At 35.2% G+C, this 26682-nt stretch overlaps 1 protein-coding gene across 6 annotated transcripts in view; it reads left to right on the plus strand.

Annotated features, from left to right (window-relative positions):
• The window catches only part of LOC123546415 (cGMP-specific 3',5'-cyclic phosphodiesterase-like), a 128715-nt gene that overhangs the window by 38945 nt on the left and 63088 nt on the right, over window positions 1–26682 (plus strand). The gene's annotated exons all lie outside the window — the stretch shown is intronic.

The following is a 26682-nucleotide window of genomic DNA, read 5'->3' on the forward strand; positions in this document are numbered from 1 at the left end:
TGTATTTGTTTCTCTATTGTGTTTTAATCAAATACAAAGATAATAAAGCACGTCCTTAGAGAAAGAATGATTGCTTTTGAGAAATAAATTGACACGTTCTTCAATGTATTACGTAATTATTTTATCAGCAGGACATGAATATAAGAAGCGACAGACTCGCCCACACTCTGAGAGACATGTTGTTTTAACCATGAGGAGAATTGGCCTAGATTTAAACGATATATTAGTAAGAGCAGCCTGTCGCTTCTGACTATTGACAATAAATAACAAATACTGATTGAATGGGATAAGGCCGTGACTTTTATTATTATAATATTATTACAGAAATTAATGAAATATAATGGCATATTGTATGAGATGGAAGTATCATAAAAATTGAAAAAGCATGAAATGATAGATTTCTAGCCAAAATGCATAGAAACAAAATAGGCAACGCTATGATGCTGAAGCTCTATTTATGATAAGCACACATATACTAGACAATGGAGGGGAAAGAATGCGAATTGTGCTAGCAAATGCAGCTACCGAAAATCCGAGGCCAAGATGTTCAACGAATTCTCAATATCATGATAATGTATTAAAACAATAAAAATATGGATCCATCGCAAGTGCAAGAGAATACATTATTATAACACTATTATACATTGTACGCAACAGACACAGATGCAAAGGTGAGGATCGGGCAACTTGTGCCGCGCAATAGTTAACCCTCCGAACAATCAACTGCACTAAGCGGCACTCAAGAACATAAACGGGGGGGGGGGTGATGTCTGTTTCAACATACCCAAGCGTAAGAGGTTTGTAGCAAAGTGATCCACAAATATATAAATATACAATATGTACTGACTTACAAGTACACATTTATAAACAACTTTCGACGGATCTAAGATCAATTGGCCGAAGAGTTGTAATCCCTGTTTAATATAAGATACAGTCAATTCGAGGAATTTGGTTGAACGGCCGACCATGTAGGTCAAGGCCCCCTCTAACGGTTAAGAAGCGCACGCCCTTAACACCAATAATAAGAGAAGGCCAGTCGAACTCGAAACTTAAGATGCTGATCTAGTGGCCAACCTAGGAAGTGAGCTTAGATTTTTGCGATACAGCCGTTGTATCAAAAGCCATTCAAAGGCAAGCCAATTTTGTGGATCATAATTTTTATTTATAAGCTCACATGTAACGGGCGGACATCAGTTACTGTATAAATTTGAATAAAATTGCCAAAAAGATATTACTACTCCTGCACCTGTTTGTCGGAACATATTTTTGCTATGTTTATGCAGCAATGTATCGGCCATGATAAGAACAAATGTCACGACTAACAATTAAAACTTAAGTCTTTAAAAATGATATTTTATGGCTCTTAAGAAGATGATACTTTGCAGCAAAATAAACAAGACCGCTGCTGCGTGCGTGTTTACTTGATACTACAAAATTATCATACCTTACAAAATATAATATTTTCTTAACTGAATAAAATTGAGCAGTTTCTTTTGTTACACAACCTTAAAAATTTCACAGTCTATTTCATTTAAATGACTGGGCTTTTTGAACGGGAAGTCGGGAAACTGCGAGCCGGCTGTCTAACCCCTAATTCCTATTTATATATCTTTTTAATTTTTATTTCACCCTCATCTTTTAGTGTTTTGTTTTTTTTTTTTGTTTGTTTGTTTTTTTTTTGTTTGGAGTGGGGGGGGGGGGAGGTAGTGATATCCAATGCTGCAAATAGAAAGGTGTCTCCACCCCCCGACTTCCTTGATCAATTACATTCGTTTTTCGGGTATTAAATGAAAAAATTGAACATTATACAGGTCGTAACATTTAGACAAATCAAATATTCAAATAAATACTAAATTAAAATGAAAACAAATATACATTGAGCTGCGTTCAATAAACGCTTGATGTCCCCGGTGACATCCCTGCCGATACAAAGCAACCCAAGCCCAAAACGAGGTCAAGCTCGAGGTCAAGATAAAAAACCGAGGTCAGGCGACGTCTGAAGACGAGGAACGGCCACAGGCCACATCTGCATTAGTATCAAGTCATTCTAGTTAGAGGTATTGATGCTAGACGAAACGGTCCCACCTGGTTAACCTCATACGAACGGACGGACGAACGAACGAACGGACGGACGGACAGGACATTCACTATATGCCTCCCGCATCAGTAGATGCTGGGGGCATAAAAACGATGAATTACGTAAATGAAACACTTTCATATCCATAAACAAATTCTAAAACAATCCGTAATGAAGCCTTCATACTTGGTGGCGAACTATTTACTTCTTGGAAGAATGATTGTCTCTATCCATAAAAGGCACTATACACTGGCGTGGCAGTATGTGGCATGACCTGGTGTATTGGCGCTGAAAATACATAAAACAGCAGCAGAATTTTTCTTCAGAATTGTTAGGGTGAGGAGGGTGGGTATTTTTGTACACGAACTATCGACTTGTCTGCTTAATTATTTGTGAAGGAATAAACCGGTTTGAAATATAAAATGATATAGTTGACCACACCCGTGACCTGCTCGTGCGTGAAATTGATTAATCGAGGCATGTTATATTGTATGGACTGGATTAGAGTAATAGAAGCAGAAATTATAGCTCTTGTGTACCTACTGAAAAATAACATAGAGTTATTTCTCAAGAGAACATAAATTCCTTTATGACGTACATTCAATCATTTATCACAGTTAAACAACAAATTATTTGTTACTGAAACTCAATTTTCTCGGCTTTATTTTCTATTACCCGCTGGAGTATTGATATTTAAGTGCATTGACTACAAAATGTCACTTTTGCGTATAGCATCTGCACTCTCAGATTTTTAAGTTAAGCAGTCTGAAAATAGAATGCGTCAGAAATTGTTGAGTGCTACCAGTTTATTGATTTCTACAACAAATGTTATTCGCACATTTGCAGATACTTGATATCGGCTTGCTTAAAGCACCTTCAGAAAGAAGTTTTGTCTAGTTATATGGCTAGAGGAGTAAGGAAAAAAAGGTATTTTACTTTTCAAAAAAAATAAAAGAAATTTATTCCATGATGAAATTCCTTTTTCATAAAGAAGTATTATAATCATGATCCTTAAAGAGGTGATGAGAAACTTGTGTTCATACTAGGCTGTCTCTCATATCTATCTCGATTTCTGCGATTGATTAAGAAACCAAGAAATAAGAGACAACAAATAAAAAGAAGTGTCAAAAAAGGCCATTATTGAATTGACGTCATTCGCACATCACAGGGAATAATGTCTGAAATTGAACATCGTTCGCCTTACAATATCTAGTCTCTAGCGAGTGATGTACCTCTTATATAGCTATCTAAAATCAATTTTCTCTGGTTTTCTCAAATATGTATTTCTTCCGAGTACTTTCTTTTAAGGACAGTTTGTTAGAGTGTTTGGAAGCGGCAAGTTGCACTTTGTTTATTTAACAGGTTTTCCGTTAAATGTAACATACTACCGTTGGGCTTTTCTATCATTATTAATCCCCTACCGGTGGAACACCGGATGGGACTGTAGGAATGTTTGTCCATTCGTCTGCAAATCTGGATCCAGCAATTACTCGAAAAGTGTTGAAGCTAGGGTCCTAAAACTTGGTACGTATATAGAGGGCAAGATGTAGATAATGCACGTACATGACTTAGACTTGTAGGTCTATGGTCAATGTCACTATTGAAGGTCAAGTAAAAAATTGTTTCCCCTCCTTAACTTTATATGCATTGATTAGTTATCTTAGTGGTATACACAAACGTGCCCCATGATGAGACAATGTGACATATTGCATTGAAGGGTGTTTTTTATCACTATATAGAAATGTTTCCTATGATTAGACTATATTCCGCACACATGACCCATGGTTTTTGGTCAAAGGTGAAGATCACTATTTAAGGTCAAGTAAATATTTGTTTCCACTCCATACCTTTTATGGGCATTGATGGAGTATCTTAAAACTGCTCACAAATGTTCTCTGTGATGAGTCAATGTGTCTTGTACATGATGTATGCTTGCAAGGTCGCTATTGAAATGTAAGTAAAAGCAGTTTTTGTTTCTTAGCTCCTAAATGCCTTGAAGCATTTTAAGTCTTAACACAGTTGCCAACAACCACCAGGGACGAATACTAACAATGTTTTATAACGGCAGGGGACTTCTGTATTGCCACTGTAATACTCGATCACTTGTTTCTTCTCATTTATATACATAATAAACAATACAGACACAATACAAGTACTATTTTCAATTTGTTAAACTAAAGTGAACCAAAATAACGCTAAAGAATATATATATATGCTGTTACATATATAATCGGCATATTAAATCTATTCACGAAATTGCATCGAATTCATTTGACATACAATTTTGATACCATACAAGAATTCGAAATCAGTGTCGAAATTAGCAAACGTTTTTACTTATCTGAAGCAAAAAGTAATACACAGCATGATAAGCCACAAGATAACATAAAATTGTGCTTTACCAAAGAATATAAAAAATAACAATACTTGTAGCATGTGTAAATGTTGAGTTCTGCTCAACCCTTAGCATCCATTTCCACTACCGTCCATGAACAGGCTCAATCAAACCGAGCCAGCAACATTTTCGTTTTTGGCGTGTTGAGCGACCTGTGAAGTTTCCACTCCTTCTATTTTATCAATCGAGACTTTGGGTCTAGACATTCGTAATTTTAAGTTCAGCTTCATCCTTTTATAGAATTACCGTATGCCAACAAAACAAAGTACTTCCAAACTTGATATTGCAAAGTAATAAAAGAAATGATAAAAAGATTCATTTGAATCATCGAAAGCAATTAAACCGTTTCTGTTTCAGTGAAAATATGTATAAACCCTGTATTAATACAACGAGGTCAAACTAAACCAACAGTTATCTGAACAAAGTACAGCAATTAAAAACGGTATACACTGATTAAAGGGAACATGTTCACTTCAGCCTCATTTATAGAAAAACCTTTCAAAGGCTCGAGACAGACAGAGAGAGAGAGAGAGAGAGAGAGAGAGCAATATTAGCAAACATTTTATAGCATGAAATGAAGATACAGTATTTGCTAGTTAAATAGCAACGACATCAGGTATAATCATTGATCGAGGCCTCGATCATATTGAATAGGTAAAGTATATGCGCGCTGGGGAAAATATTTCATGATGGACCTGTGAATTCTTTACTTATGGGTGAAACAGGTCTCATAAGCGTAAATACGACTAGCTTCTACTGATTATAAAACATACCGTACGATTTGTTGTGAATTAACTGTTGTTGTACTTTTAGTAGTTCAACCGCCACCCTTGTTTAAGAGCAACATTTTTTTTTTCATCCTCAAGTAATAAGTAAGTAGACTCGCCCAGTTTAATCAATCTAGACGCATAATCTAACTCTATACATAGAGCGCCTACTTCACCCGATTTACATTCGGAACATTTTCACGCGTTTCGGGCTTTATCGTATGTTTAACATGGGATTTTGAACCGTCCAAATATGTTGGAAATGTTTGTCTCATTGTTTATTTTTTTTTTAATAAAGATGTTACTGCTTTCATTGTCTACCACTTTTTTTCCACTCTTGCCTGAAAAAACAGTAATGAGTTTGTACACTGTTCAGACAATTGTGCTCTGTTGAAGTTTTACCAAACACAAGTTTACCTGCATAAACAGAAAGCATGATATGTCACCATGCGCGGATCCAGAGGGGGGGGGGGGGACCGGGGGTCCGGACCCCCTCTGGAAAAGCTTTAAAAAAGGAAATAAGACAAGAAGGAAAGAAAATGTTTTTTTTTTTCGAAAAAGGCAACATTAGGACTGCATATAAAGTATATGCGGCTGCTGCTACATACGACCCCGACATAATTCATATTATTTATCTAAAAGAAACTAAGAATGCAAAAAATGAAGTGCAAAATTTCCAGGGTGTGTGTGTGGGGGGGGGGGGGGGGCAGGGGATCGAACCCCCTCTGAGAAAATTGGCTGTGTCTGTGCATGGTCACTATACCTGTCCAGTACTGGACATTATGGTAAACGCTTCTTTCCTGCACAAATGACAATTTCGCAACTTCTGTCCGGTTTGTACAAATTTCTTGCCGCGATAAACCATTTGACTTGAAATAACTTGAGTCTAATAAACCATATTTTCACGTGAGTATCGTGTAACGAGTAAACACTTCTTCTCCGTCACATATCATAGTACGTCCTTCAAACGCCCTTCTGTAAGCAAAATTGTTGAAGGCTTTTAAATAATATTCGACCCTAGTTACATAGCACACGTAATAGCAAGCTTATAAGAGTCGTTATGAACATCTGTTGCACGATTACTACTGCTTGGTAGGTGTCTGTATTATTGTACTGTACAACTGGGTGTTAGGACACACTGAGTAAGGTTGCGTTCTTTCGAAGTGTTTAAACTCCAACCACTCATTATATGAACTCCTAATTAATAGTGCAAATCTAAGCTTTTCAGAGTGCCTTTTCCATCAGTGCCACCGAATATTGAATCAAATGCAAACAAGTTCAGCTAACGAAGCTGCGACTGCATTCGGATGCACTAATAAGAGAAAACAGATTCGTTCGTTGACCCGTGCGGCGAGATTTTACATCTGCATCAAAAATCATTAGAAACGTCCTTGGAGAAAGGAAAATTTCCTGTTGAGTTCATTTTGGACTACGTAGTTAAGATGTTAGGTCAATATTTTCTCTCATTTACAAACAGTGTCTTGTAAACGAACTTTTGTTTTCCATTAACGGTCTAGGCAAATGACTGGTTGCAAAACTGAAATGCATGTGAGAGTCTTTATTTTTTTTCACATTTGTTTATGACATTTGCACTTTAAGATGAAACAGAAAACTGCGAATTCGTTTGACAGTCTTAAAATGTTCAGCATTAAGGTTAATAACAGTATTCTAAGGTGTCATTATGTATTATCCAGGTCTTGCGACTTATATAGCGGGATACGTTAAATATTCTTTGTAAGCATATAAAGTTTGATACTCAGTCTAACTCTGTGTCTGTCCTTTTGATATACAAATGTTGAAGTCCGAACTGTGTACGTCTTTCAAATATGTCAGCTTTTCAATATTGAACAGTGATGCAACTCATTCAGCAAACATTTAAATCCAGTCGTTTGTTCTAGTTTGAAATGAATTAAGGTAGTTAGTTCTACACATTCGGTACAATTTTTTTTTGGAATGTAGAATTTGATTACAACCTTTCGAAAAATGATAGGATCGTGTGCTTGATTTTGTGCTAGGCGGATTTGAAAAATTTATACCTCACACAGGCTTTCATGATGGGCGTCTATGGTAATATCACAATTCTGATAATATCTTCGGGAATTAAAGAAATTCTACATTGTGGACAGGCTGTTAGTGACAGAAATTGAGACACGCTTAAACGCACTACAGTGTATCTTAAGGTGAAAAATCAATCGTAAAAAATAATACACGCATTTTTTCGAAAAAACGAAATTAACTCTTCTTCTTATGTTTTAATGACTTGATACCATTAGCCGTTTTTTTTTTTTTTTTTTTTTTTTTTTTTTTTTTTTTTTTTTTTGAGAAAACGAAAATACACTTAAAATATTCTAAACAGAGCAGCTTGTTTATTTGTATCACAGGAAATTGAAACAAACAGGAAATGAACAAACCTGCAGAAGCTTCAGCGGCCTTGGTGGTGAGGTTTGACGTTTGCATCTTATTTCATTAGGCATGTCCTTGGAACAGAATGGTTCCATGTAGAAAACTTATTACGTAACTATGACGTAAATGCAAATTTGTTTCTCTGCAAGCAAATTCGTCGTTTCTTTAAATTGAATTTATTTTTGTATAAAGCAAATTCGTCGTTTCTTTAAATTGAATTTATTTTTGTATAAACAACATTGTTTCTTTAATCTAATTATAGGACAATCCGTTCCGGAAGATTGTACGTGCGGTCTGAGTTCATTCACAGAAATCAAACGAAATGGCGCAGTTAAAATGAATCTTTGGCAATCGCCAGTCAAAATTCTAAAAGAAACATTCAGTTTCCTTACCAAAATGAAAAGTTTGCGGCATTTGCCTCAAAGCTGCGGTAAATTTGCCGCAAACATTTTAGTTCAACAGAACAGAGTAATAAATGTTTGCAGGAGTTTGCCGGTAACGGCGATCTTTCGGCAAACGTTTCGGTGACTTTGCTGCAAACTCACCTCAAACTTTACTGGATGAAAAGTTGCCATAACATCGCCAAAAAAACTTTATCACATGATTTTGTTCACCAAAACATCACCAGAATATTTATGTCTCCCCCAGGAGACATATTGTTTTTGCCCTGTCCGTCCGTCCGTCCGTCCTTCCGTCCGTCCGTCCGTACGTCACACTTCATTTCCGAGCAATAACTGGAGAACCATTTGACCTAGAACCTTCAAACTTCATAGGGTTGTAGGGCTGCTGGAGTAGACGACCCCTATTGTTTTTGGGGTCACTCCATCTAAGGTCAAGGTCACAGGGGCCCGAACATTGAAAACCATTTCCGATCAATAACTAGAGAACCACTTGACCCAGAATGTTGAAACTTCATAGAATGATTGATCATGAAGAGTAGATGACATCTATTGATTTTAGGGTCTCTCCGTCAAAGGTCAAGGTCACATGGGCCTGAACATTGAAAACCATTTCCGATCAATAACTAGTGAACCACTTGACCCAGAATGTTGAAACTTCATAGGATGATTGGTCATGAAGAGTAGATGACCCCTATTGATTTTGGGGTCACTCCATCAAAGGTCAAGGTCACAGGGGCCTGAACATTGAAAACCATTTCCAATCAATAACTAGAGAACCACCTGACCCAGAATGTTGAAACATGATAGGATGATTGGTCATAAAGAGTAGATGACCCTTATTGATTATAGTATCACTCTGTCAAAGGTCAAGGTCACAGGGGCCTGAACATTGAAAACCATTTCTGATCAATAACTAGAGAACCACTCGACCCAGAATGTTGAAACTTCATAGGATGATTGTACATGCAAAGTAGATGACCCCTATCGATTTTGGGGTCACTCCATTAAAGGTCAAGGTCACAGGGGCCCGAACATTGAAAACCATTTCCGGTCAGTTACTTGAGAACCACTTGACCCAGGATGTTGAAACTTAATAGGATGATTGGTCATAAAAAGCAGATGACCCCTAACGATTTTGGGGTTACTCTGTGAAAGGTCAAGGTCACAGGGGCCTGCACATTGAAAACCATTTCCGGTCAGTAACTTGAGAACCATTTGACCAAGAATGATGAAACTTCTTTGGATGATTGGTCATGCAGAGTAGATGAACCCTAACGATTTTAGGGTCACTCTGTCAAAGGTCAAGGCCACAGGGGCCTGAACATGGAAAACCATTTCCAATCAATAACTGAGAACCTCTCGACCAAGAATGTTGAAACTTCATAGGATGATTGTTCATGCAGAGTAAATGACCTTTATTGTTTTTGGGGTCACTCCGTTAAAGGTCAAGGTCACAGGGGCCTGAACATTGATAACCAGTTCCGATCAATAACTTGAGAACCACTTGACCCAGAATGTTGAAACTTCATAGGATGATTGAACATGCAGAGTAGATGACCCCTATTGATTTTGGGGTCAGTCTATTAAAGGTCAAGGTCACAGTGGCCTGTTCATGTAGAATCATTTTTTGGAAATAACTTGAGAACCACTTGACCTACAATGTTGAAACTTAACAGGATGATTGGACATGCAGAGTACATGACCCCTATTTATTTTGAGGTCACTTGATCAAAGGTCAGGGTCACAGGAGCCTGAACAGTGACTTGAGAACCACTAGGCCACGAGTGTTGAAATTTAGCGGGATGACTGGACATGCCAAGTAGATGATCCCTATTGCAGCCAACATTCAGTGTCTCTTTGACTTTCGTTCCTGACCCCCATTGACTTCTTGCCTATAGGACTTTGCATTGGGGGAGACATGCGCTTTTTTACAAAAGCATTTTCTAGTTTATCTATATTTTCGTCTTCAAAACATTCGCCATAATCTTTTAATTATCTGACCAGATGTGAAAGTTCGCCAGAGGATTGCCAGAACAGTATCACATGACTTGTTCTTTGTTTTTATTGGCTGCGTAGAGTTTGACTCCATTTTCAAACTGCCAAACAGTAGTTGAGCATCGATGTATTAACATGGTCTATTTTTGTTTCCATACTAAAAACAAAAAAACGTAACAAAAAGATGGATAAATCACGGAAGAATACTGTGTCTAATTCCGTGGATAAATGTTGCGATGTAATGTTAGTTTTCGCATTATTACGCATGCAAAAAAAATGAATGATTTTTAACGGTAAGCTTTTGTTTATTTAGACTTTTGCTACCTGAAGACCACTAGATAAATAGATTGCAATAAATAATTTTGTGATTTTACAAATTAATTAAGACATTTGCACACAGAGGAAATTTTTGCAAATCAGTTATCAGCTTTCACAACCTTTAAAATATTTAAAGAGTCTTAAACCCATGTTGGCATAAAACATATTTACTAAAGACATACTTTATCATACTGATCTCGTACATTTGTATTTCTTTCTGTATATTATAATTATTTAGAAAAGATAAATCATTATCAGCAGATGATATTTTTTGCTAATTTAAGAGACAAATATGCCTTTTCTTACTTTTCTTGAAAATATTATATTGCTGAACTCAGATTCCTTTGTTCTTCAAAAACAAAGTGCCTGTTACTTTAGCGCTAAAGGTTTGCAGCAAATTTGCGGCAAACAAATTTGCATAATTGTTTGCAGCAAAGTCACCGCAAACTAATTTGCATAAATTGTTTGCCAAAAGCTCGCCAGAACATTGCCAGAAGTTCGCCAGAAAGGTTTTGGCGAATTCGCTGCAAACTTTTACCATGCAAATTAGGTTTGCCGCAAATTTGCTGCAAACTTCATTTGCATATTCATTTGCATAAATTGCTTGCGGCAAATTTACCGCAAACTAATTTGCATGGTAAAAGTTTGTCAAAAGAAAGTTTCCGGCAAATTCACCAAAACGTTTGCGGCAAATCTGTCACAACGTTCGCCAGAAGCCTGATATTTTGCTAAGGGTTATTACAGGTAAAATATTTTTCTAACGATGAATTGAATCGGCAAGACCGTGCAACAGTTAACCTGCTATGCCGGTCATTAGAAGAACACTTCTGAAAATTGGCTTTAATTGTGCAAAATAATGGCAACTCATAATCAAACTAAAGACTGGGTTCAATTGCTCTTACGGAAGTGAATCAAAATAAAGTGTGCACATTGTACTTTCTTCTATAATTTAAGTAAACAGGTTCCCTCGTGTTCTTCTATGCTTCGAAATACATCAGGTATGGATTTTAAAAATGAACAGTACCGTTTAGGAAATTGTTTTCAAGAGCTTATTGTTACTATCATGTGAATGCAATCATTTATCTTGCTTCATTGTTTTTGTAATGGATCTGGGAAATGTTATCTAATTTAAAATATATGTGTGACACTTCATTTCATAATTAATGGCTAAACATATTACTGTAACACTGTTTCTTTCTCATATGCATTTTTATACTGCAAAATGGCTATTCCGTGGCCTGATAACGTTCACATAGTTCTACAAAGCAATAAACATTTTAACTAGGACGATTTGCAGACAAGCGTAATGTTGCTTCGAATATCCTTATTCGACTTTATAAGGAACTTCAGTGTTCAGTCCGGTTACTTATTATCAATGATAAGATCGCAACACCTGTTTCAATGTGCTTTCGATTAATGTATTGTCACAATAGATAATATCAGTATCAGTTTGGGCAGCTGCATGAGATCGGCTTGCACAATTGATTAGTCTAGTCAAGGAACCAGCTGGGGAAGGAGCAAAGAAGATGATTAATACAGGAAATAGAAAACCGAAGGAAAGGAAAATTATAAAGAAGTGTCAGAAGGTCATTTTTAATTGACGTCATTCACCGGGAAAACTCAACAACGTGGCAACATGTCGCGATTTAATACTTGCATGTATACTCGTAAGTGTAAAAGTTACATATAGAGGATATTACATGAGTGTCTTTTCATATTGAATTTATTAAACGAGTTGAATAAAATAATAAAATGCGAGGCTCTGTCGAGCATTTTATCAATTTTATTCAACGAGTTTAATAAATGCAATGTGGAAAGGCACAAATATAATATTCGTTTTATCACATGTTAGCCTTTCCTGTCAAAACATCAAAAATTCTTCTTTCTTTTACGATATAAACAAGTCAATTTCAACAACGTCTCCTATACTATAAACGACGTCGACGTCAAAGCTTTATTACACTAGTGTATTATCATTTTTATTTAATGGCTTTATTACACTCCCCCGACGTCAAACATGTGATGAAAACAAAATAAGAGGTATAAGTAGACTCAATACGCTTAATGTAATAAATGATTCACATACCAGTACAAGTAAGACGAGTAATCCTTTGGACAAGAAGAATGACGGAGGCTTTTTATCGAAGTACAGATTGCAGCGTCATGTAGCTGCAAAGCTGACACTATCGTTAATCTTAACACTCGTTTGCTTAATTTGAGAAGGCAATTTTACAAAAAGAAGCATATTTCATGTTAAGTATCTATCTAAAATGTAAAAATAAATCATATTCTGTAGCTTCAGGTAACATAATTTAATTGTATACATCGAACATAATTAATGTTACATAATTATTATGATTAAGACATAACAAATGTATATCCCAAACGGTGATTTGTCGCTGAATGAAATCGTTATTCTGAGTTCAGATGCGAAGGAATTATGATAGTTCGCATCTGAACGTTAAATAATTAATTTATTCAATAAAAATACTGTTTGAGATATTTTATTTCGATTTTATCAGGTTATCAAGAATTATTATCTACTTTCTCTACGTCGTCCACCAAATGTTCGCTTCTTTTGCGTGGTTTTCTTTTCAAGCGCGCCACTAAAGCTATATATGACCTTATGGCGTAATAAGTGTGATGTAAATACTGTGTTGCACAGAGTTTGAGTCTTTTTTTGTTTAATACGAAAATAAATCGGGACGTGTTAGAATGACAATAAAAATATGTATAACATATTTTATGAAATTGAAATCACTTTCAGCTCGGCATGAATCAAGAACGCTGTTCCCGACTGGATAGCTCTATAGGTAAAACATTTGGATTATGGATCGGCGTTCTTGAGTTTGAGTTCTTTGAGATTATTACCCGTGGTGATTTGACAGTTACCATTATATTTGAAGTTATTCAGGCAACAGTATAATATACGAAAAAAATCATCGAACCGAGCACATGAGTTTGAATTTTATTAAAAATTGAATTCGAATTTCGAAGTTTATGATTAGGCGTTTTAAAAACATCTACACACATGATATATTATTGTTTTATAGTTTTGTTCCAAACAGCGATCGCGATACGAAGGGTAAGTATATGTATTTGCCAGTAACATACATGCATAAAACTTAGAAAGCAAACTGGGCGTAACCCTTGCATTATTTGAAATAAATATTGTTCAAGGTACTAACAGGTATTGCATAATTAGATATGCAAACAAGATTTGAAACTTCAGTGAATGTCTAATCATGAATAACAGTTACCTAAGAAATAAGATATTTAACTCTCTTCAAGTTTAATAAAACTTCGTAATCTAATGATAACTCCAGTACCTTGGGAAAAGAAAGCTACGAACTACTTTTGTGGAATTTAATTTAGAAAAATTATATAAAAAATCAGCCTTTTTGTTACAAAAGTAGTCAAATGTAAATCAATTAATTATTTCTTCTTTAAAACATTCAAGATATCTTTGTCCGTATAAAGGCAACATATTTCTGTAAAAAAAATGTGTAAATCTTAAAAAAACGACTATTTTTACCCCATGAAAAATACAATTTTGAAGATGCAGAAACCTTCAAAATCAAAAAGTTTATAAACCTACAGAAAAATTGGTGTTGACCTAATTAGGAAGAAATCGCGGGAAAACAATATTATGGATTTAATGACTTGTTTGAGCAGAAAGTTTTTTGATACCTTTTTCGTGAATTACGTAGGTATGACGCTAATGGAATAATTAAAATTTTGTCTGTTTTACAAATATAGTCTTTGTCACTAAAATGAAATTTGCTCGGCGTCATCTTCTATTTACAGCCGTCATGGGAAACGTTTTATTGGTTGCAAAACTAAAGGTGCGATTTATCATTTTGCATATTACATTAAATCACCATCGCATGCATTATCAGATTTAAACACGGAGCAAACAACAATAACTGGATATAACTGACATATAAATGACAGATAATTACGATTCCTTTAATCAAGATTCAAATTTTAGCACAGAAATTTAATCTAACAATTCATTAATTGTATTGTGCAATCTTCATTTAAAATAACACTGTTCCAAGAAGCTTCCTGATGTTTGTCAACATAATTTATTGATTAACTGTCGCATTTACGAATGAAAATGTAGGTACTGGCGACAGTGAACAGCATCAATCGTGGCATTTCAGTTTAAATCTGATACAGGACCAGGAAACAACTTTTAAAGAATGCATTATTCACTATTAACATGCAACATATTTGTGCCGCTAATACTTTCTGTTAAGCAAAATAAAGCTTATAATTAGAAAAGCATTTTAAAAAGGCTTGGCATGGTATGTTGATATTGCTACTAAACGAATGACTAAAGTAACATGATAGCAATGTGTTGAAGGTAAATTAAAAAAATTCTTCTTCTGCAAAGCAAAATCTAAAATCTAAAAATTGATGTGAACCCACAATCCGAAAAGCATACATATAGTACACGTGGGAAACATTTTTGGTTGCGGGTTTATCCCGCTACCAAAGTTAAGTGTATTTCTGACAATCATGTAGTATCTTTATTTGACTCCAAATCACATCCAAAGGAATTTGTTCATGTGCTACACAAAGTAGTCCCATTCATGAACAACGCGGATGAATTATCAATGATCAAGCAGTTCTTATTCATCCTGTATCCATTCACACTGGCCATTTAGATTATATAAGATCTGTCAATGATTAGGTATTCCAGCCCATGATTACATCGCTGACTTCCAGCTGTTCATGTAAGGTCAGGCAGAGTTTATCTTAGATATGAGGCACATTAGTATTTGTCTATAGATTGGCATTTAAAAGCAAAACCCGCAACCACCAGACATCTCAAGGCTTTGATTTATATATATGGTTAGCGGTCGACCATCCAAATATAACTCAGATAATGTCCTATCGTAATACCATCCACAGTAGCCAATAGATAGCACTGTGTTACTAAATAAGTAAAACCAGATGATGTATGTGTCTACATGGTGAGGTATATATAACAATGCACATTGATAAGTTTGTGCTATGTCTGTCTTTTTCCATGACACTGCGTCGATATAAGAATTGTCCAGTTAGTGTTCTTTTTTTCAAACCGTTCTCTTCTCTTAAATAAGTGATATAATTAAAGTGACGTGAAGTGATGGATGCAACGTATGGTTCCTAACAATTAACAGAATCGTAGGGTTAAATCCAGATTCTTTAGCGTAGGAGTTCAAAACACACTGTGGGTGAGAAAGCTTTTCGAATGGAAATTGATAAACGTAATGCACGTGTCAGTAGTGAAACTTAGGGGAAACCAGTGTGTTCCGATATTTCACATTTGCATCAAACTTCATTAGACATGTCCTTGGAAAAAGAACTGTCCAATTTTGAGAAATAATTCTAGCTGCTGTTCCCTGGATGACAAAAAAAAACAGATTCTTGGTGTCTATAAAAGAATTTTGTCGATTTTGTTTTGAATTATCTTACTGAGGAAATTGCTGTTTAATTATACCATTTTGGTTGGTATAACTCATCAGCATATATAGAAAAATGTGTTCATTTAATTAGTCAGTATTGGATTCAGTGTTGTTATATTTTCTTGTCTTTTTTGGATGATGAAGTTCATTCAACAATTATGTAATATTATTCCGCTTAAGCCGGTGCTAGGGGACGTGAGAGATGTTGCACTTTCCATTACCTCTCATGAACAGACTCAATCAAACCGAGTCAGCTAATATTTTGCTTTTTTGGGGGGCATTCTAAGCTTCCAAGGGATCTTCTTTAAGTCAAAGATTTCATTAATCCCGGAATATGATTGCTTTCAAAAGTGATGAATGTTAAACTGTGAATGTTCATCTGCATGTCTTGTAATGTTTGTATAACCTGTTTGACATGCAATTCACGATTATGTAATTCAGGATTTCATATTAATTCTAAAATCAAGGACAACGATCCGATATAGGAATAGTCAGTTTGAAAAAACAGCTGTACAATATTTAAAATACAAACAAGCTCGTGTAAAATATTTTTAAAAAAGCAAACATGTAAAATCATACATGTATACTCAAGTATCGGAGGCAACAGCAAGAGAAACACCATTTAGGCCCACTGTAAAAATACATTTACACGAGTTGACTTGTTTACTGAAACATAGAAAATTAGGTTTGTAGTACCCATAAGCTCTTTGACAAGAAACCGAACATCTCTGAAGTTAACCATCCAACTACATCCTTATTCCATTTGTTTTATCTAACCAAATTTATCAATTTGTCAGAAGCTGTAGCAATTCAGTTATGATAATTGACTGAAATGATAACAAAAATGTCGCACCGTATTAGCCTTTTGCATGCTTTAATTTTCCTTATTTCTCTTACATAGCATCAAACGTTGTAATTTTATGATCGAATACCACAGATAAAAAGATTGTGAAGTTCTGCCTTCTTTAACAGCAATTTTTGTAGATTATCTTCGTTAATGATAATCCTGATAACAACGGTCTATCTTTCAAAACAAAACTATTGCCGCATCTGCTGAAATAAAGCGTGTACCAGTTTTAATATACTTTAATTGAGAAATAATATTTAGTAGATTGTCGAAACAGAAATACGAGGTTATACGCTTGTGGAATAATTTACAAACGGCGTTTTAACCGTTTCGAATATAACCTCATCGTAAACCATGATTCCTATACATATTTTTTCTTGATTAGAACCAGTGTTGTGTCACATAAAAAAAGAATAAGTTTTAATTATTTTGAGTACGAACACATTTCGAGTACGGATGAGTACGAACGTAGTGAATAGCTTTCAAGATTAAAAAAAAAACATACCGTTTGATACTTCCCAAAATCATTTATATGATTCCTAAAAGCAAACAATCGTACAAGTTAAACGCAGATTGAATACTTTCACGGTTATCGAAAAAAAACGAATCGACGCTAAGTTCAAACAAGAGCTGTCAATATTAGTGAAAATGCCCCCCGAAGCGTGCCCAAGAATGCTACAGTTGTCTGCGCAAAATATGCCAGAAACGTTTAGGTATGAATCGTTTTGAGACCTTTACCTTGACCTGAGAGACCCGGGTCATAAGCGCGACACACCTCAGTATGGTTAACATTTGTGTCAAATTATTGCCAAATCCCTTGATAAATGGCAGAGTAATGGACCAGACAAGGAAAGACCATGTTAGCCTTTGACTGCTAAGTGTGACCTTGACCTTGGAGCTAGGAGTTTGGGTCTTGTGCATGACATGTCATCTGATTATAGGTAACATTTATGTCAAGTAATCAAGTAAAATCCCTTCATCGATGGCAAAGTTATGGACCGGACAAGAAACAGACCATGTTAACATTTAACCTCTTAGTATGACCTTGACCTTAGAACTAAGGCTATGGATCTTGCGCATGACGCGTCGACTCATTTATGCCAAGTAATTTCAAAATCCCTTGATGAATGGCAGAGTTATGAACCGGACAACTATTAACCTTTGACTTCTTAGTGTGACATAGACCTTGGAGCTAGGGGTCTGGGTCTTGCTCATGACATATCGTCTCATTTCGGTTAACATTTATGCTAAGTTATTGCAAAATCCCTACACGGGTGGCAAAGTTATGGACCGGACACTAAATTTTAAAACCCTGTTAACCTTTGACCTCTCAGAGTATATAGTAAAATTGTTTGAACATGTGCTAAGTTTGATCAATATAAAATTGTTTTGTTATTTTCAGTCCTTTTTTGGATGTCATGACATAAGGATGACTGATGTATTCGTTTAAATGGCTTTAACTCCTAAACCCAAAAATATCATTTGAAAAGAAGCATACCCTCCTATAGGACGGAAATTATCTTGAAGCAAATTTTCCAATACAATAATTTTGTGTATAGAACAGGCGCTTTGAAATTTTGGTCACACGAAGAAATGTTTTTTGAATGAACCTTGGTAACGGATTTCTGAGGAAGTGTCGCGGATTTCAGGACGAATGCTGTTTATTTAAGAAATAATAAGTTCCCAAACGTGGTTTATTGTAGAATAACCCGAGTTTTGAGTTCTTATGCGTAAGAATATATCACGAAGGCCGTAGGCCTGAGTGATATATCGTTTCGCATAAGAACGAAAAACTCGGGTTATTCTACGATAAATCACACTTGGGAACTTATTATTTCGATTCTAACACGACATACTTGTATCAACAGTGTTAGAAAAAAATGGTAACTACTTTTTACGACCGTGCTACGCACCTGGATCGGATGACGTCATTGCACGCGAGTGGTTTATTGCAGAATAACCGGAGACAGATTTTGCTCTACATGTATGTAGGTTTTTTGCTGGTCGTTTTAGAATTACCGTTATCGGAAATGAAGGTGGGTTGGCATTTCACAGAATCAATATTTTTTTTTTTTTTTTTTGATAATTTAGTATTGTATTGCCTAAGTAGTGGGACTATCATTGAACAGAAAATGTAAATGAAAATAAGCCTTATAAATTTTGACTCTTATATGACACAGATTTCCGACCCACTTTTTCATGTTTAATTTTCACGAATCATATAATATACAGATACATAGCCAAAATTAATTAATGCAAAAGTCCCTTTCATTTTTGACAACACATTATTATTTAGCATAAGTATGATATAGTAAAAATATTCATGCCTTCTATTTCACTTCAGACTTCAATTAAATTAATCTGAAATTTTAACCGAATGCAAATATGAAATCCCCTGGCACGTGTTTCATAATAAAATTGCTTCATTGATTTGCATATTATATTAATGTAATATAATGCATTATTACACATCAAGGGACTGACAAATTTCTCGTACAGACAAAAAAAGAAAAAAAATCTGTGTATCTTCATTACCATAATAATCACCGCCTTTTCCTCGAAATTATTATGCTGTGAGCATTTGAGAATTGTTGGTTTAAAGAAAGTTGGACTATTCTGCCGGATTCCTTTCGTGTTTAAATTGTTACGTCGATTGTATCAGTTTGCTTCAACGGAAAATTCGCAAATCGAGAATTTAGTTTGTTATATTGCTTTATCCCACAAGAAAGTTATAGAGAGTGACAAAACACATGCTCTTAAGATTTTGCCATTAACAGTACTGTTAAAAGAAATTTAGTATACTAAACTAACATGATAGTAATGTGTAACATCAATGGAAATGTGATTAGCTTAAATAATAATGTAACACCGATGAAAAATCCATATTGCCACTTTGACAAGAATAAACATATTGCTGCACTTGAGAGAAGATATGATGTACTATCAACATAAAACATACCAGTGTCATAGGAATACTTGGTCCACGTGACATGATTTACTGTAATTATTCTTCCGCGTGAGATATGGCAGTGAAAGACGTTTAGATCACTTTTGAAGTTAGCTGTTGTTGTCAGATATACCATGCATAATTCTGATAATATTATTTGATTTTTACATTAATGAACAAGCTCATTGAAGTTCAAATTTCAAACCCCAACCGGACATTTAATGTCCAATCAGACTGTAGGGCAATATGTTGTTGTTTTTTTTTTCACAATGGTCTTCACCTTAATCATATTTTAATATGTCCGAAATCAAAACGAGTAGACTCCTTATAAGATAATGTATTACAAAAAAGATGAAGTACGATATAATAGGTGTTACATGCTTTGGAATTACATAAGGTAGTCCAACTCAGCAAAGGATTAGAAAGAGCATTAGTTTTAGTTATTCATCTGCAAGATCACGTCTGTGGAAAATAGGAAAACTAGTGTCGATTATCAAACCTATAAATGGTATTTAAGCTTGCCTTATGGTCGTACCAACTTGGATCTATATTATTCGCCCCAATCTTTTGTCAGAACCTACCTAACGTGAGTGTGTGTGTGGGGGGGGGGGGGGGGGGGGGGGATGGTCATTGTGATTATGAGTTGCGTTTTGGACATTTTCGAAGAAATGTCGTCTTTGTATTAGACAGGCTGAAACGGATTATAAACATAGCTGCAAATTGGTATGGCTTCATGACATTCATGCATAGTTTTTATACACATTTAAATGGGGGGAAAAACAGCAGAATACTTATTGAACAACTTTAGTAAAATCGGAGTTGAATTGGGACATAACTAGTCGTTTTATTCTTTTTGCTAACAACCTGATGCTTACAAATATCTTTTAAAATATGTAGTGTCTGAAAAGAACAAGTGCCCTTACTACGGGTGCAATACGGATGAAAAATAAGTTCGTTAAAGCCGATCTCAAAAAGTCTAGATGAGGTTTATGTCTGTCTGAGCCGAAACATTCACTGGTGGATACTCATCAGTATAACGGTAATAACTCACTACTTCTTTATTAAACACAACTTCAGCAATCATTTGGTGTTTCGATAAATCCCCTGGCATTATAATTGGACTGCTATCACCTTTTGTTGTTACGTGACCGTAATCTGTGAAGTAGCATAAGTCTTGTATGTTCTAATTAAGAAATAATACACCCTAAACAGTGCGCCCTCGTGATATAATTCCTTCGCTTCTGAACTCTACAACGTTTTTATTCAAGAGAAAATGACAGTCTGAGGTACATTATTTCGATTCCAACGCGGTATGAAAGGTAACAGTCTATATCTTTGACGACATTCATAAACTATTTGCCAGTTTTATGCGGTTTCTTTTCCACCGCGCCGCTATGACGTTTAGTGCGTGACTTACACAACAACAAAAAGTTTCAGTCTTCTTTATTAAATAGAATAATAAATCGGGTCATGCAAAAATGAATATTTAAAATCATCTAATTTACTTCAGATCGACCTGACTAATGAAGTACCGTTTGAATAAAAATATTATATATATTTGATCTTAATCAATAGCATTGAACTGAAAGCTTGTCCTTTAAACATGCAAATATTTAACAAAATTCCTGTTTGTCAAATCATGTTTGTTTTCTTTGACATAAGTGCCGATTAATTTCTTCTGGCGTGGTTATTGCAGATGCGCGACAATTAAACTGAACATATTTGAATTAAACTTAAAATTTCGAATATACTTGAGAATATTACATAAAATCATTGCGCTGTTAAAATTTAAGAATTTGTTTGAATTGAAAATAAAATGAAAAGATTCTTTCAAAATACAAAACTTTGAAGTCAGTTGTATAAAAGTTCTTTTATACATACAGACATAAAATAAATATTAATGGGTTTGTCTCTTTTGAATGTTATTATTTTGGTCTCGTTTTTATTATACCATTTTTATATGGACCATTTTCATGCAGTACATACACACGCCCACAGGTGCTATAAACAACATGTTCCAAAAATATATACGATTATGAACTGCTTTTTATCAAAATATAGATACCAAACCAAGACAAACATTATAAGTGGAAAAGTAAGGATAAATATTACAGCGAATGCCATGTTCCAAAAACGCGAAACTCACAGCACGCAGACGTGCACACCACCACCAACACACACTCACATACGAACAAACAAATGAATACAGTGGGGCACCGCCTTGGAACGGTCAGTGGGAAAAACACGACTGGGGAGCCTAAACCGGTTTATGGTGCGCATCCAACCTCACTCTTAACCCTGCCAGGTGAATCACCCCCGCCAGTTGAATCTCTAACATATGCAATGGAAACAAAAGGCATGGCGTGTAAAACACAAAAATGCTCCTGTTTGATTATATAAAAAGCAAACCTTAAAACATGAAATTAGAAACAAATAATGTTCTACGCATTCATACATAAAGAGATGTACCAATCATTTTGCGAAATGGTCAAAAAGGAAATTAGTCTAGCAGAATTTTTCTCAGATTCCGTAATCTTGACGGGAAGAGAGTTCCTTGGGGTAGTAAACGGAAGGCTCTAATTGCAATTTATTATGGTTCTAGTAATAGGTACAACCTGTGACACAGTGTCATGTAACCGTACGGTTCTAACTGGTTTGTACACTTCTATCATATCTCTATCATAGGCTGGAATATGATAATTATTTATTTTACTGATAACCAGTGAAGCTCCTTCAGCATGACTATGGCGGGACATCCTAACGAAAATGCGAGCTGCTATGTTCTGCACATGTTGTGATTTGTCCAATGTGGTGTTTGGAAAAAAAAACAAAGACAAATATCAAAAAGGGAATGCCACGTACCAAAATCGCAGCCTCCCCAAAACGAAACCTACAGCACGCAGACGTGCACACCACAAACACACACACACGTACACGTGTACACACACAAAGCCAACACAGAGGACAAAACGAACAAACAAAGGAACACAGAACACAGTGGGGCACCGCCTTGGAACGGTCAGTGGCAAAACACCACTGGGGAGCTTAAACCGGTTTATGGTGCGCACCCAACCTCACTCTTACCCCCACCATGTTCCAAAGACACGGGACAGTGTAAATAAAAGTAATCCCCTCCAGGTGAATCTCTAACACACGTAATGGAAACAAAAAGGCATGGCATGTAAAACACAAAAATGCTTGTGTATAAAAATATAAAAAGCAAACCTTAAGAACCAAAAACGTATGTACTCAATGCCTTTTCAGAAGACAGAGCAACAAGAGAAACGCCCTTAAGAGCCCGACGAAACAGGCCAGAAGACAGATCTCAAAACAGTTCAGTCCTGGTAGGATTTAAAAACTGCTTATCATAGAGTCCTCCCCCTCTTCCGTCAGACACAATCAAAGAGGGAAACGTAGTGTCCAAATGTAAACGGGTTGAACACTAAACATGCGGTATGTCTCAAAACAGTTGGGTCGTAACCTTTTTTAATAAAATGTTTTATAATTTTACCAAATACATTTGGAAAATTACCATGACCCAAGATCTTACGAAGTTTGTAAACCACAGGAATACTACTCAACAAATGTCGTAATATGAGGTGACTAGGCATTGACAAGGAACTTGCTGGTACCACTGGTAAGATACAGACTGTGACTATTCTGTTCAGCTGTGCATATCCAGCCAAACACAAAGAAATGATTTGCTGTTCAGTATCTATATCAATATTGGAGTCTATCATGATTCCTCTCACAGTTTGTTGATTTTTCACAGGGTCATTGAACGTCAGCGAAACGTCATTGATTCGTTTTGGTTTATGCTTTGATGTCAACAACAACATTTTAATCTTATAAGCATGGAGCTAAAGTATTTTGCGATACATCCACGAGACGATTTCGGCGAAACAACCCCCGATGCAGCGCAATGCTTCACTCCTACCCACAGCTTCTGCTGAAACATTCCATTTCGCCTTCATATGACAGTAGCGGGTTTGTCGTGCATTATGTAACTCAAAGACAGATCATTTGAAGACTACTTTCTGCATTCGGACTGCAGGTCCTGGTGAAATTTGGTTTCATTTAAATGCCGCTTTAGACGCGTATCTTTCATCCTTTTAAAATGAGATAGGAAAAAGTTCTGTAGTTTTTTTTAGACTACTCTGGCATTACGGTTAATCTAGTAAACAGCGTTTATGTGATTTGTTTCATAATCATCCTTAATTCTTACAGATAATAATTCATAGCATTTCAGTGTTATAACTGTCATAATATCAAACAAACTTCTTTAACATCTTTCACGTATTAAGGCTTACATTAAAAAAAGTATAATTACGCGGATCGACAATTCATTCGAATGTATTATAAAGTAATCATGTAATCAGAGTGGATTTGTAAATGGTCAAGACCAAACGCATTTTTGTTTGACATTGACTTCAGATAAATACTCAAAAGGTGGGCAAACGAAAAGTTATGTTTCAAATCAAATTTTCGCACTTCATAGAACAGAACAGAACAGAACATATAATTTATTTTGACTTGTACAACGTACATCATCAAACATACAATAATTTCAGTTTTTAACAATATATAAATATTAAGGGTTTCTCTTATGAAGAAATGTTATTGTTATTTTTAATAAATTCACTGACCAAATTTACACCAGATCAGTTTGTTATTACACTATGCTTGGGTATCTGAAATTATTTTTGTCACAGTGTTTCCATCTTTAACACAATAAAACTGCCAGTGTCAATTTTATGATATATTACAAAATAATATAGATAAATTAAGATAGACGACAGAATTTTCCGTACCTTCGTTCCGATTCATAAGTTAGATTTAGTATATTTTTCTAAGAATACAAAATGCAGTTTTGTTTAATACACCGCAGTACTTTGTGCAACGTTATCAAACAGTCCCATGGTTATAGATAGTGTTTTTGTTGTCATGATTTGAGTGAAACAAGCTGGGGTTGCGAATTGGTAGTCCCGGCGACTATAAAAGCTTATACCTGAAGTTTGCTACTGGTTTATATAACACTACAAGAAAGCAAACTGTTTTTGCCATCTGTTCCATCAAAATAAGTAATAGTTATAGTATGTGTGAGAGTGTGTTACCAGGATATATCAGAGCTAGGGGTACATCGAGGGTATTTTTCTCTGCACATATCGTCGAGGCCGGTAGGCCGAGACAGATATGTGAAGAGAAAAATAACGAGATGTACCCCTAGCTCTGATATATCCTGGTAACACACGAGCATACATATTATAACTGTTTTATCGCATAGTTTATCATTAAAATTTATATATTATTTTCATTTAAATTTGTTTATTATTATTTTTACTATTTTGATTCCCTTTCTGCGCCTCGCTGACTGAAACACTAAAACTTCTGTTTTAGAAAATGTGTTCCCCAGATAAAAGTACCCAACAAATTTCTGCATTGGTTTTAAATCTTTGCATTTCATTGGCCAGACATATTGTAAAACTTGTTGTTTTGTTTGTAAAAAAAATCAAAGAAAAAGAAACATTTGAGAAATCTCAGAATTTCATATATTTCATGTATTTCTGTATTTGGCAATGACTATCATGTTTTGAAATAATCTAGTTTATTTATTCTTTTACTTTATAAATGTAGGTGTTTGTGACAATTCTTTCTCTGTGAACTGTAAATTGGAGCTAAAATCATCTTTTCTTTGAAAAGAAAAAATTATACTCCCTTGATAGGACCTCAATAGAGAAAAAGTGTTCCGATATATATCGGAACAGTTTTACTGTGCTGATATATATCGGAACACTTTTTTTCTTATGAAACTCCATAGAGATTTCCGTGTTGATATATATCGCAACAGTTTTGTAAGATATCAGCACAGTTTTGTAGTAATAATGTGTGTTACTATGTATAACATGCTGCAAAGATCAAAGGAAAATTGCCGCACTATGCGATAAGTTGCAATTTTAGACAAATGACAATGTAAAATCCCACTGGCGCATGTTCCACAATGAAGTTGCAGGAATGATTTACATATTTAATTATTATAATTCGACTCATTATTAGACACAACGGAACAGACAAAACTACCGTACAAACAAAATCGTGCATCTTCAAGCAGCATTTTTCCGAGAAAATACGAGACGAATGTTACAGAAAAAAATGCTGGTGTAAGCAAATTTAGGGGTCAAATTGAGACTATTCTATTGGTAACATATCAAAGGTTGCTTTAATATTTTGTTATGAATTGTCTTCCTAGCACGACATGATTAAAGGCAGAGTGGCTACTTTACAAATTGCATTTCATGCTCATATGTTTTTGTCCAAACAGAAAACTCCTAACTGCAATATGTTCAATAATTTACAATTTTGAATGCATATAAAATTAAGAATATAGCTTTAACTAATTTCTAAAGATGGGCAAAGAATACATCGATAAAAATTCGTGGTTCATTTTAGGACCAGTGCCATAAGTATGATTAGTCCGTGCAACACGATTGACTTTCATTTGTAGTTTTAGATCGATATCGAAATTATGCAGGTCATATATGGCTTTCTGGTATCTTTATGTGTTTCTTTTGTGCATCAGCAAGCCCCGTTCATTACCTTTTAAACCCGATCCAAACATTTGTGGTTCCAAAAAAAAACAACTCGTGACCATATTTTCCATCAGCAAATAATATTCGCCGTGACCATATTTCAATCCGTCCGAAAACTACTACTCTTTAGCAGACAGAATATTGCATTGAAATTCTGGTGAATATCCCGTTTCAAAAGAAGGCAAACAACTCTAGCATCGATATTGAAAACTATGTAGGAATTTAAATTGTCCTTGAAATCTAGCTATTATGCATTTGAATTACCACTTAATAATACAGAAAACCCGTCAAAAGAAATGTAGTCCAAATGGCCCCCAGTTTTATTTATATTAACGAGGAAACTAAACTTATCGCTCACATATACATATAATATAGAGTAAACGTTACAATTTTCTTAAAGGTAAAATATTGACGAGAAAAATCAGTCTGATACGAACAGCAAAATTTAACAAAAATATGCAAACAAGTACTGACCGAAGATGAACTTTG

Source organism: Mercenaria mercenaria, chromosome 9 (genome assembly GCF_021730395.1).
Source record: "Mercenaria mercenaria strain notata chromosome 9, MADL_Memer_1, whole genome shotgun sequence".
Classification (NCBI taxonomy): Eukaryota; Metazoa; Mollusca; class Bivalvia; order Venerida; family Veneridae; genus Mercenaria; species Mercenaria mercenaria.